Here is a 13,404-nt window from a genome sequence, read left to right as displayed (position 1 = left end):
CAGAATCAGCAAGTATCGAGTAAATCCCCGTTATCGTCACGTTCCCCGTTCGGTCGCGTCGATACATAATCAATACTTTAATCTCGTGCGTTCCGCAGCGATATCACAAATTGGAGGCAGGCACGGTGTTGCAGCTAGGCAAAACTCGAGTAAGTGTTTCGTACGTTACGAAGTGGCGTTTCCCGCTGGCACGAGTGGTACTTGTTCCTGAAAACTGGAGGCAAAACCAGACAGCCAGACGTGTGGGACGTCCGGGAGGACCTGCGCGTTCCATTACCCTGCGGGATCAGTCGACATCCGAGGCGGCACTCACGTTCCGCGGCCGTGCCGCGCGCAACCTTTATATGGCCTCACTAAATCGTCCTTTTCAGTCCTGCCCGATCGAACCTTCTGTTATTCATTGCCGCGATAAACGTCGCGAATATTGAACAACGTCCGCGTTCCTCTCTGTTGACGAGGGTTACTGGCCGATGTTCGTGGCTTGATCAGAAACTGCTGTTCGACGGCTAAATTGATCCATCGATCCTCTATCGATCCGCGAGCCACGGACGGTAACTGCTCGCCTAATATGGAACGCGGTAATATGTCGGTGAATAAGTAGCTAAATCTATAATCAGTGATCATGTATATTTCGATATAGGACTGTTGCGAGGGAACTATTGTCTTGAATGTGTGGCGCATGTGCGTTGTGGTTCATGAAATATGTGCTGGTGGTTGTGTACCTTTTGAACGTTTGAACAAGTTGTTTACTTGACTGTTATTGTATCTTTGCGTTGAAACTGTTGGTTTTTGGGGGCTCAATGGAGGTATGTGCTGATAGAGATTTATGGTTTCTACAGGCAAGTTGAATAATTAAGTTATGTAGTTATTATATGTAGATAGTTAAATAGGTAAGTAGGTGAACAAACAGGTAGTTAAGTAGTTAAATAATTACATAGTAAGTAATTAAATATTCGAATAGATAAGCTGTCAAATAGTTAAGTAGTCAAGTAGTCAAACAATCAAATAGTCAAATAATGAAATAATTATATAATCAAATAATTACGTGGTTAAGTAATTAAATAGTTAAATAGTCAAATAGCTAAATAATTAAATAATTAAATAAACAAATAGTCAAATAGATAAATAAGTTACTTTATTTTATGCTTGATATTATAAAGAATACATAACCTAACATTACCCTATAATTTATTAATAAATATTTAATAATATATTATAAATAACCTAGAAGATACCAACTAATGCTTATAACACGTGCTTAATCTATGAACTAGTAAACAATGTTCATAAACCTAACCTAACACATTACTGTTAACAAACATAACCTCACACATTACTGTTAATAAACATAACCTCACATATTCTTGTCAATAAACCTAACCTAACACATTACTGTCAACAAACCCAACCTAACAAATTACTGTTAATAAACCTAACCTAACAGATTACTATTAATAAACCTAACCTAACCAACATTACTAATTAATATTATTACCAAAAGAAGTTATCAATAAAAATCTCCATTTTGCTCAAATTTTCCTCAGTGCTGCCAATTATCCACCACACAAAAATCCCTATTCATTCGTTTCAAAACAGTTTCAGGTAATTTCATTGGACTTTTTTAATCGATTCCCAATTGATTAAGTTCACCGTGCGATTTAAAGGTTCAGAGATTTCATTTTTGTTTTTGAACAAATTTAATGATCCAACTGTGGTTGTAAGCCGAGTGAGATACGCGTTGGTATTGTGAAATTGTTCTCGGGGTGTTGTATGTGTATTTAACGAGTGATTAGTGATGCTGGAATTCTATTGTTGTTTGTGTTTCGTTTCGGGAACTGCGGCTGCCCGTACCAGAGGTGAGTAATGAATATCTTCTTACCGAGACGATATTTTCTTTCGTTTTGTATTTATGAGCGCTTCGATTGCTATTGTTTGTTCGCGTACAAAGACTTTCAGATTCCCCCTTTGTTTTCTTCTTTAATTCGTACGTTTCTATTTTTCGAGTTTGTGTTTGTTTGGGAAGTTTTAGGTTGCTTATCTGAGATAATGGAAGCTTATGAATTAACGGGTGAATGAAATTAATTTATAGTATACAAATGAATAATAAGGAATCGAGAGTTTGTTTGAGAAATATATAAGAACTTGCTGAATATTGATAACAGTGTTCATTAATGACTTGTATTATTTATTAACATTTTATTTTTAGTACTATGCTTACAATGTTCTATTTAATGAGAGTGAAAATATATGTACATATGTTTTTTGATAAGTATATGTTATGTAGTGATTTTTGATAATATTGGAGAATGAGGAAAATTAACCAAAATAAACATGAAATAAATTTTCATTTTACAGAATGTAATGTATGTAATGTGACTTATGCATAATTAAAATATGCAATGATTGAATGCAATGATTAATATATTGACATAACCTATTTTGTTAATAAACACTGTAAAAATATTAATATAATATATTTTACTATTTTTAAAAAATATTAAAATGACATATTTAATATATCTTCCTGATATAATAGTACAGCTTCTAATAATATATTTTACTAATATACCTTCTTAATATATTAATATAACACATTTTACTACTAAACCTTGTTAAAATATTAATATAACAAATTTAATATATCTTCCTAATATAATAGTACAGCTTTTAATAATATATTTTACTAATATACTTTCTTAATATATTAGTATAACACATTTTGCTATTAATCCTTGTTAAAATATTAATATAACATATTAATATTAATATAAATTTTACTAATATACAATAGATTTTCCTACTATATTTCCTTAAAATATCAATCTAACACATTGACTAACCTAACCTAATACCTCAATACATTTTTCAGTACAGAAACTACTTTACAATTACAATAAATTCAAAATTAAATAGAACAAATATTCAGCCATGAAATATTTAAACAATTAAGTATGTAATCACAATAAATATACAATGTATACAAACGAAAAAAATGTACAAACAAAAATGAGGAAATAGTAAAATTAAACTAGACGTAATTTCGAAAATCAATTTTACGTTTCTAGAAGAGGAAGTCAATATGCGTTGTATCTCTTCCGATGGATGAGAACAATATATCATAATCGATCATAGCTTGTTAGTTACGACGGACACAAATTCTTTGCCCTGCCTGCGGCAAACCGATATTTCATGGAAGATATAATGCACGGAGAGTACTATGATTAATAAGAAATAATTGTTTATGAAAATCAACATGTTCGAATTACTAAAATGGACCTCTACAATCATCCACTAAATATTGGGTCAATTGTAATATTCTAAGTGAACAAATACACGTTTGGTCAATTTTTGTACTATATTTTTGAAAAAATTCAATTTAGGTATGTAAAAGACGAACAATATTTTAATCAAGCTTATATATAACTTTTTATCTACTTTATACATATAAAAAATGATATATTATATAACTAGTTATGTATTATTTGACTTTTAATTATACAACTATTAAATATTTATAATTATTATATCTTTTTCACCAAGTCTATACATATATTTATTTACCATAACTTTCTAACGAAATCTATCTTTATGTACATATATATATTTATTAATTATTACTTCTTAACCAACTCTAGTTTTATATATGTGTGCATATTTATTACCATATCATGAGACTGTTTACATATATGTATTTATTGACTAAAATTTTCATCATCCTTATAGTTACATATACAGTAAGACTATATTAACGAATTGTTTAACAAACTCTATATTTATGCATTAAATGAATGTACAGGCTCCTTCATTTTTGGGACACTCCTAAAGAACGCTTAAAATGAAACACCCTGTATTTCATTCCATTTGACTCAAGCGTCATCTTTTGAGGAACCTATCCAACAAACTAAACATTACATATTAAGTTATTTCACAAAGAATGCTGAGGTAACATGCAAGGAGGTTAGGTTTTGAACAAAGAACACACTTCGAAAACCCAGCATTCAGTATTGGATATCATAACAGCGCCATCTTGTGAAGAAGAAAACTAATAAACTAGAAATTCCATTCGATATTAATTTATTTTACAGAAAATATTGTCAGTGTTAAGGTATGTAATATACGAAGAGGTTAGGTTAGTTTTCGAACAAAGAACATACTTCGAAAACACTGCATTTAGTGTTGGATATTAGAATACCCGCATTACGACAGAAGTCAACGCGCAGTCTTAGCATTGCGAATTACTCCTTCAATTCGAAGGAGATGATTGGAAGACGGTCTTGGAACTTCTCACCTTAATGCGAATGGGGTCATCAAAGAGCGAACCCCGATTCTTTGGAGAACTGTTTAAAATTCAAATGTAAATTCGATGTCTTTCTAGATTGACTGGAAAGCTAACTTCGAAGGTTCACACTTGAACGGTAGCATAATTTTTCTATCAATTGTGGTCCTACGACTTTTTTTAACTTTTTTATTTATACTTAAATCTTTTATAATGTTCTTCTATGTATTATATAGCATCCTTTATTTTTATATATTTATTACGTGACTTTCTCTGTTTTACATTTATGGAATTTAACTTCAAATTCATGGACATTTATTTATATTTAAATTGAAACTAAATTATGACAATAAATGAACAATATGTAATTAATAATAATTAAACTAGTTTATTGTTGATAATAATTAAACTAGTTTATTATTAATAATAATTAAACGAGGTTATATTGAATTTGTTATCTTGAAGGTTAACAGCCATTTTAATAAAAGTTCTTCCATTTCGTGACTGAAAACACGAACATCCGCCATCTTGATTTCATAAATCTCGTGTCATATGAAGTTGTGAAAAATGTCAAAAAACATTGCAAAGTTTTCAAGCTGTTATTAATACGACAGGACAAGAAATAGCACTGACAGAAAAATTTAATAAATGTTAACCTAAAAACGTACAATTGCAATATTTATTATAATAACAATACTAATACATAAAGGTGTATTTAAATTATAAATTCTCTGGAATACCTATACTTGATTAATATACAAGATAACTATTGATAAATAGGCAATTTTAAATAAATAAAAAAGTAGTTAAAAAATGTTATTTTTAATTTTGTTTCGCAAACTTTTAAATTGTTCGAAAGACCTCAAACTGAAATTTTTGATCTCAAATTTTGAAAGAATTTTTTCACGAAGTACTAAATTTTGTAAAGGGTGAAAAAGAAATTTTGTTTGAGCCACCATTAATAGTTTAACATGTATAAATTGCTTTATGGTTTATTGTTTAACACATGTAAATTATATCTATAATTTGTAACGTTTATAAAATCAACCATGAAAGCACGTGAACGAATAATTGTTTTCAGAATGTTTATACCGTTTAGCCGCCATTTTGTCGACGTCTCTGTGCCCGTACACGTTTGATGGATCGTTCAGCTCGTATCTCCGGTGAATACAGGTATTCATCAATTGTACAGTCGACAAATACCTGTACTCGTACATACATCACCACAAGTTGCACTAAAAGGGCTTTTCGTTCAACCGGTTCCGACTTTTCATCTTTTTACCTCTGCATCCGTGATGAGGAAGAAATCTTCGATGATACCGAGCCCATAAAGCGAAATGAAACTACCGAATTTTTTTTCTCTCTTTTGCCAAATGCATCTTCGGAGAAATGCACCTGCTACCTGCAGTTCAATCTTCTTCGATCTTGCGTTAGCTTTGCTACCTTTGAAAATTATATCGCAAGGTGAACGCTCTTCCTTTTGACACCGTAAATTGAATGAGTTGGGTGCTGTATACGGTGCCATAATAATGAATTAGCAAACATTAATAACGGGACTAAAGGAAAATTTCTGTTCACGAGGTAGACTGTAATTTCAATCGAAAATTAAGAAATTGGGAAATTACTTTTTATTTGAAATATTAAAATTATAAATATATGCTTAAAGACGAAAATTCAGAAATTTTAAATATATTAGAAAGTAGAAAATTAGAAATGTCTGTTCGATCAGAAATTGAAAATATATGATTTCCATTGAAAATTGAGGCATTGCAAATATTTATTTTTATTTGCAAATTGAGAAATTGGAAATATACGTTTTTCACTGAAAATTGAGGCATTGCAAATATTTATTTTTATTTGCAAATTGAGAAATTGAAAATATACGTTTTTCATTCAAAAGGTGAGATATTGCAAATATTTATTTTTATTTGCAAATTGAGAAATTGAAAATATACATTTTTCATCGAAAATTCAGACATTGCAAATATTTATTTTTGTTTGCAACTAAAGAAATTGAAAATATACATTTTTCATCGAAAATTCAGTCATTGCAAATATATATTTTTGTTTGCAAATTGAGAAATTGAAAATATACGTTTTTCATCGAAAATTCAGACATTGCAAATATTTATTTTTATTTGCAAATAGAGAAATTGAAAATATACGTTTTTCATTGAAAATTGAGACATTGCAGATATTTATTTTTATTTGCAAATTGAGAAATTGAAAACATTCTTAAATTACGAAGCACAGAATTGAAAATAAATAATTGTAACTAAAAATAAAAAGCAAAAAATAAAAGAGAAAATAATTTAATATTATGGAAATGTATTTAAAAATAATCTCAAAGTAAATTACTAAATTTCTGTAACACAGAAAATATCGATGTAATATAAAATAAAGTGAGGTTATCCTAACCTCTACAAACATCGTATTGAAATAATATTCCACAATTCCACCGCATTTGAAATTGTTCAAACAAAAAAATTCAAATGGCAACGCTGAAAATAATGTTCCGGTATTTTTCGAGTAATAAAAAAGATGTCAATAAAGTCGACTGATAAAATTCGCATAAACTCCGCAAATACGTCATTTACACTGCGCGAATGATACCACGAATTTTATTTCGCGTTTTCATCGTATGTACATTTCCATGAAACGTGTACTGTTATTTCATTAAAATATACATATCTATTAAACATTCGCGAAATTTTTTCCCCATGCAAATATACGATATTAATTCCGAAATATTGCGCCTTGAATATTTATATTTTGTAAATAGAATGTTTGTTCATGTATCGGTTATTGCATGCATATGGCGGACGACAAATATTTAGTTCGAATTTTATTTGTAAAAATTATTGTGTTCATCGAACGGTTACGATATAGGACGAGGATTGATCGGAATATTTCGACATGGCAATTGAATTGGGGACATCGTTAACGTTTGCTCGCATTGTTGTTTGCACCATAATAGCCTCGCGAGAAGAGCTTGGGACACGTATTTCGGATTCCTCACGCAACAATGCAGAATAATTTCGATTGCTACTTGGCAGGCCAACTATGCACCGTTAGCAACGCCGGCAATATAATTCATTTAAACGCAATTGCGTGACTCGATGTTACATGGTTTTTGATCATTGTAAAGATTTGCGTTGTAGGTTTAGACAGTTTTTTGGGGATTTGGTTTCTAATTTTCTAATTTTCTAAATTTCTCATTTTCCAATTTTCCAATTTCCCAATTTTTCAATTTTCCAAATTTTCATTTTCTCAATGCCCCAATAAACAATTTCTTAATTCCTCAAGTTTCCAATCTCCACTTTCCCAATTTCCCTTTCCTATTTCCTTATTTCTCAGTTTCCTAATTTCCCAATTTCTCAAATTTCCTATTTCTAATTTCTCAATTACCCAATTTCCCAAATTTTCAATTTCCCATTCTCTCAATTTCCCAATTTTCCAATTTCTTAAATTTCCCATTTCTAATTTCTTAATTACTCAATTACCCAATTTCTCAAATTTCCAGTTTCCCATTTTCTCAATTTCCCAATTTCTCAAATTTCTCAAGTTTCCCAATTTCTCAAATTTCCCATTTTCTCAAGTTTTCCAATTTCTCAAATTTCCCATTTATAATTTTTCAATTACCCAATTTTCCAATTTTCCAATTTCCCATTTTCCCGATTTCCCAATTTCTCAATTCCCTAATTTCCCAATTTTTCAATTTCCCAATTTTCCAATTTCTCAAATTTCCCATTTCTAATCTCTCAATTACCCAATTTCCCATTTGCCTAATTTCCCAATTTCTCAAATTTCCCATTTCTAATCTCTCAATTACCCAATTTCCCATTTGCCCAATTTTCCAATTTCTCAATTTCTTAATTTCCCAGTTTTCCAATTTTCCAATTTTTCAATTTCTCAAATTTCCAATGTCCAATATCCAATTTCCATTTTCCAATTTTCTACTTTTCTAATTAACTTCCATATTTTCAAGTGTCAAAATTTCTAGATTTTGATATACTTAATTGTTATCCATAAATGCCATAGTTTAAGCAATTACCATCATTTTTAGGTTAAGAATCAATTTATTTCTGGTTGTTTATTATTTACTGATAGTGAGCTGTAAACATAAAATATCTTAAAATATAAAAATATTGTTGTCTAAGAAGACAGATTTTTATGGAACACCTGAAAATTAGTTCTATAATAACAAAATACAAAAATATAATTATCTAAGAAGATTAATTCTTATATAACACCTGAAAATAAGTTTTCATAGAAATCACCTAAATACTACACCAAACTATTTTTACAAAATTAATACTTAAATAATATTGACCACAAGTTTCACCTTAAAGATTAACAAAAACAGGCTTAAAGGATCGTACTAAAATTATTTCCCATTAAACTATGACAGTTATAACAATAAATGTAACTGAGTTTCTTTCTCCCAGTTCGAATCCTTAATTAAATGAAATTCACGACACTAGTAGGCCGTAGAGCCGGCACAACAGTCAACGTACCGAAGTTTATTCCTCTTAATCAAACTTTAATTAGTAGAAGTTATGGTTACGAGATAACCGACAAAGGTGTCAGACCAACTGGGTGGAACCTCTTTATCTCATTAGTCACAGTACGAAAGTTACATAAATTTCCGTAACGACAACGACGGACGAGAGTTTCATCCTGGTTGTCCTCGAGCCGGTAATGGCCAGCAACCTGGGAACCACTTTTGCTTGGCATTTAATTATTCGGTGTAGGAATGTTCAGGGAAATTGTCGGAGCAATCGTGTACCGGCTTAAACGTCTTCGTGAAACTTTCATCACGGCTAATGAACACGCACGAAACGCAACGGATGCGTTCGTTAGTCAGTTTCGTCGGGCGCGAGACGCCTTCAATTAATTTAACGAAACGATCGCTAGCCAACCGAGAAAAACTCCCCGCACTTTTCCCTGCTTCCATTCCGAGGAATACCTGTCTAGGGATTATATTCGACCTTTAATACGCGGGATTAGAAGAGACATTTCATTTTTGTATTTGCATTTTAATAGCGGCACCGCTGGATACCGATCCTCTGCACATTTCGTTATATCTTTATTAGAAAAAATAATCTTTATTAACACTCTGGGAGCTTTTATAAAAAATTGATTAGCCGTGGTTTCTAGCTATTATAGTCTCCTAGGTATAATTAGTTTATGTCTGGTTATTAATTTTGTACTCTAGGATGTACATATAAGTCTATTATGTTTAATAATTAAATTGTAAATCTTCAACGACAAATTAATTTTTTATAAAATTAGAATAGTAGTTAATTCCCTACCTAACCTAACTTCGAGATCATCTTTTTTGATGATTCTACCCTTCGGAAAGTAATATTGTACCTAACCTAACGTTACAAAAATCTCTTATCTGCATTTCTCGAAATATTCAAGATTCCCGAATTGGTTGATCACGTTTTTTAATAACAATGATTCTACTGAAACTTAGAACTTAGAACTTAAAACATGAAACTGACAACTTAGAAGTTAGAACTTAGAACTCAGAGCTTTGAATTTAAAATTTGAAACTTTAAACTTGAAATTTGAAACCTGAAACCTGAGATTTAAAATCTAAAACTTGAAACTTGAAAGCTGATACCTGATACCTGATACCTGATACCTCAACCTTATACCTGATACCTGATACCTAAAGCTTGAATCCCAAAACCTGAAACCTGACACCTGAAACCTGAAACCTGAAACCTGAAGACTAAAGCTTGAAATTTGAAACCTGAAACTTGATAGTTGAAACCTGAAACCTGAAATTTGAAACTTGAAACCTAAAACTTGAAATATGAAACCTGAAACATAAAACCTGAAACCTGAAACCTGAAACTCGAAACTTGAAACCTGATTTTTTAATAGCAATGATTCTACTCTTCCGAAATTAATCTTGTACGTAACCTTACCTCACAAAAATCCTGTATCTCAATGATATTCCAGTATTGAATCGCGGATCATATCTGTATGATTTTCTACTACAGATTCTATAGTATTTTCTTAGCACTGTCGATTCTCCTTACTATGTAGCAACAAACTGTGCGTCTGGCTATCCTGTGAAACGCTCCTGTTCGAAGAGGCGCAGTAATAACAGTAACCGATGGATTATATGACTCCAGTCGTGGCTTTGATAGTCGACTTTTTCCTCTCACGAGGAGTATTTCTTGCTTCGATTCGAATCACGGTTACCTTCATATCTTTTCCTGGTCGGCCAGTGAATCGGGATAAGGATAAGAAGCAATGAAATGTTCTAGCGAAGTCATTCGTGACACACCAGTCGATGGAATCCTCGGATCTTTTCACCACTAGAATAGAATGCTTCTTTTTCCTCGACGTCTTCTTCCACTTATCCGTTGCTGACTCTTTATTTTCTTTATCGCGCTACGAGATTTTCGTAATGTTGTATGCTCAAGTAGTTTATTCCACTATTTTTATCGAGATTGAGGGTCTCGTGGAAATTACCAATGGATTCTGATTTTAATAACAAGGGTTGGACAGTTATGGAAATGGCTGATCTGACGTGTTACGATATTGCTAAAATGGCGGGTTCTTTGTTAGTGCCATTGAGCAATGGCTGATTTCTAAACAGTAGAAGTTACAGATTTGATGACATGAAAATTCCAAACAGTAACGCTTATATTTTATATAGTGCAACAAAACTTAAATATCGTAACAGAGTGAACTATTCAATATGCTTACTACAAAATAGCCGATTAATTATAGCTAACAGTAGTTAATTTCGGAACATTCAAATTCTAGTGCGATTTGATGACATGACACTGTCACAAACCGTCGCTCGTGTTACATCAATTTAGATTTAAACGTCGTCAAAATTGGCTACGTAAACACTTCACCGAGGTTCTGAATGCAGAATGACTGCTAATTAATTGAAGTATCGATAATCGATCTCTGGAATCTATTCTGGAATTATTCGAAACTCTATTAGAGACTATATAGTCTGTAACCTCATGTTCGCATGATTCAACGATGTCGTCAAAGATTGGCGGTTACAAACTACAAGTGTACGTGGCGGTTACTTATCGAGCGGCTAGTATATAGGACTCTTATGGTACATTGTCAAGATGGTATACTATATGAACGCATTCACATTATCAGGCAATACTCATATAATACAAGCACCTATACATTAAAATTTCTGCGTTCAATTACAGTTTTAACTATTTCAATAAAAATGTGTGTGACAAGTTTTAATTAAATTTCTACTTCTTTTTGGTGTAAATAGCGTTTTCTATTTTTGTCTAGATTTGGATGTGTCTCTACTTGACAAGGTATTTTGTCAAAATGACTGTAGTGTATCACAGCAACTAATTGAAACGTCGATAATCGATTTCAGAATCTACTACATTTACAAGAGTAAACTAGTACCTGTACGTCAACATTCTTGAAAAGGTTAATACGCAACAAGTATTTGTATTTGTCAATGAACACATTCCTTATCTGTACATACCTTCGTGTGTGTATAATTCAATGATACACGTTACGTCGTTAAAAAACGGCTGTAACGAGTGGCGGTTACTTATCGAGCGGCTAGTATATAGGACTCGTACAATGCTATATTATCAAGGCGGTATATTATAGTATAAAAACTTAGATTAATAATCAATACTGAACTTATCGTATATTTTACTGTTTAATTAGAATTTTTACATCACTACTGTACGTGACACCACACGTTTCAATTAACTTTCCACCCCTTTTTGTAAGCAGGGACTTCTATTTCTGTCTCGACTTGATTCTAGTTAACTATGATAGCAAGCTATTCCCTCAGAACAGGGAACTGGAAGTATAGGTAACATTAGGCTCAGGCCATTAGAAGAGGGCACTCTTGATAGTGGCGTAGGGCGTATCAAGGTGTATTTAGGTAAGGTTGGAATATATAGTCGCCATTAGCGGTAATACTTTCGCCAAGACGGGGCGTTCCAAACACCAGCTTGCATAGCACGGAAACTAGGAATCTTGACCGTTTTCTACCATTTTCTTTCGTCCATTAAAAGTACCATCAAGTGTACGTGATATTCTATCTTGAAACCATTAATCACGTCATAATTAATCCTTAGCATATTAATCATATTCATTCATACCTTACAAATCTTATAATATTAACAAATTTCGTTAGAATGTTTTCAAATGAAGAGACAACAATGTTAAAAAAGGCAATTAGCTGAAAACGAACAGACCGCAGGTATTCGAATCACGACTTTTTTCTCTCTGTTACCATAAAATTTCTCCTACCAGGTTTTCTTTTAATTTCGCTTCCTTTTTCCTCCAATTATCACAGTGCTCTTAATTCAGCGCTGCTTGTCAGCATCTTTCATTATACCGTGGATCTCTAACAGAGAGGTATTTATTTCCTATAATCCTGTCTTTTCCGAAGTAAGTTCGCTCTCTGGATGTTTCAAGGATGAATATCTTCGTTATCGTCCCTCACACCGTAAAGGATTTAATCAGGGTTTAACGACGGTAAAACGAGACGAACAGGCAATTGCTTGAATTATTTAAAGTTGGACCGTTTTCAGAGCGATTTCACTAATAAGATACGTTCGGATCGCATAAAGCTTGAATTCCAACGAAAATGCGAAGTCGTACGTTCGCCGTTGCTGAATGGGATGAATCTAACCAGCGTTGGTCAGCAATTCGTAATTTTTTCATTGTAACTCTTTCGAATCGATGCTTCATTTAGCGTCTTGTTGGAACAATCATTCTTCAAGAGTGGGTCACCAAACCGTTGGATCGAGAACTGATTTTCAATAGGTCACGTTAAATATTGAAATACGAAAGATTCCAATGTGGTTCTACGAACGATATCTTTTTATTCAAATACCTACTCGGGTGCATGAATTATGAATGGCATGTGGAAAATTAATTTTTTTCGAGCTTATGGGGATTTGGAATTTATGGAGATTAGGGTCTGGGTGTTTGATGGTTAGGGACATTAGGGTTTTTGTTGGGGATTGTGGTTGTGAGACTTTGGGGGTTTTGGATGGTGTGATGTTTGAAGTTTGGGGTTTTTGGATGTTGGGTTATTTGGTGTTTGGGGGTTCTTGAATATTGGGGTATTTGGAGTTTGGGGTTTT

The 13,404-nt window shown here is 32.2% G+C and overlaps 1 protein-coding gene across 2 annotated transcripts in view; it reads left to right on the top strand.

Annotated features, from left to right (window-relative positions):
* Positions 1-562: 562 nt before the first annotated feature.
* LOC100876585 (opioid-binding protein/cell adhesion molecule homolog) overlaps positions 563-13,404 on the top strand; it is a 657,546-nt gene continuing 644,704 nt past the window's right edge. The window contains exon 1 of one of the 2 annotated variants that reach the window (XM_076540714.1): positions 563-806. The gene's annotated coding sequence lies outside the window, so the exon portion shown is untranslated. Of the gene's footprint in view, positions 807-1,270; positions 1,857-13,404 lie in introns of those variants that run through there. The other variant, XM_012288703.2, reaches the window with a different exon arrangement.

Source organism: Megachile rotundata, chromosome 15 (genome assembly GCF_050947335.1).
Source record: "Megachile rotundata isolate GNS110a chromosome 15, iyMegRotu1, whole genome shotgun sequence".
Lineage (NCBI taxonomy): Eukaryota > Metazoa > Arthropoda > Insecta > Hymenoptera > Megachilidae > Megachile > Megachile rotundata.
The sequence above is the reverse complement of the archived record's forward strand: the minus strand, read 5'-3'. Positions and strand labels throughout refer to the sequence as shown.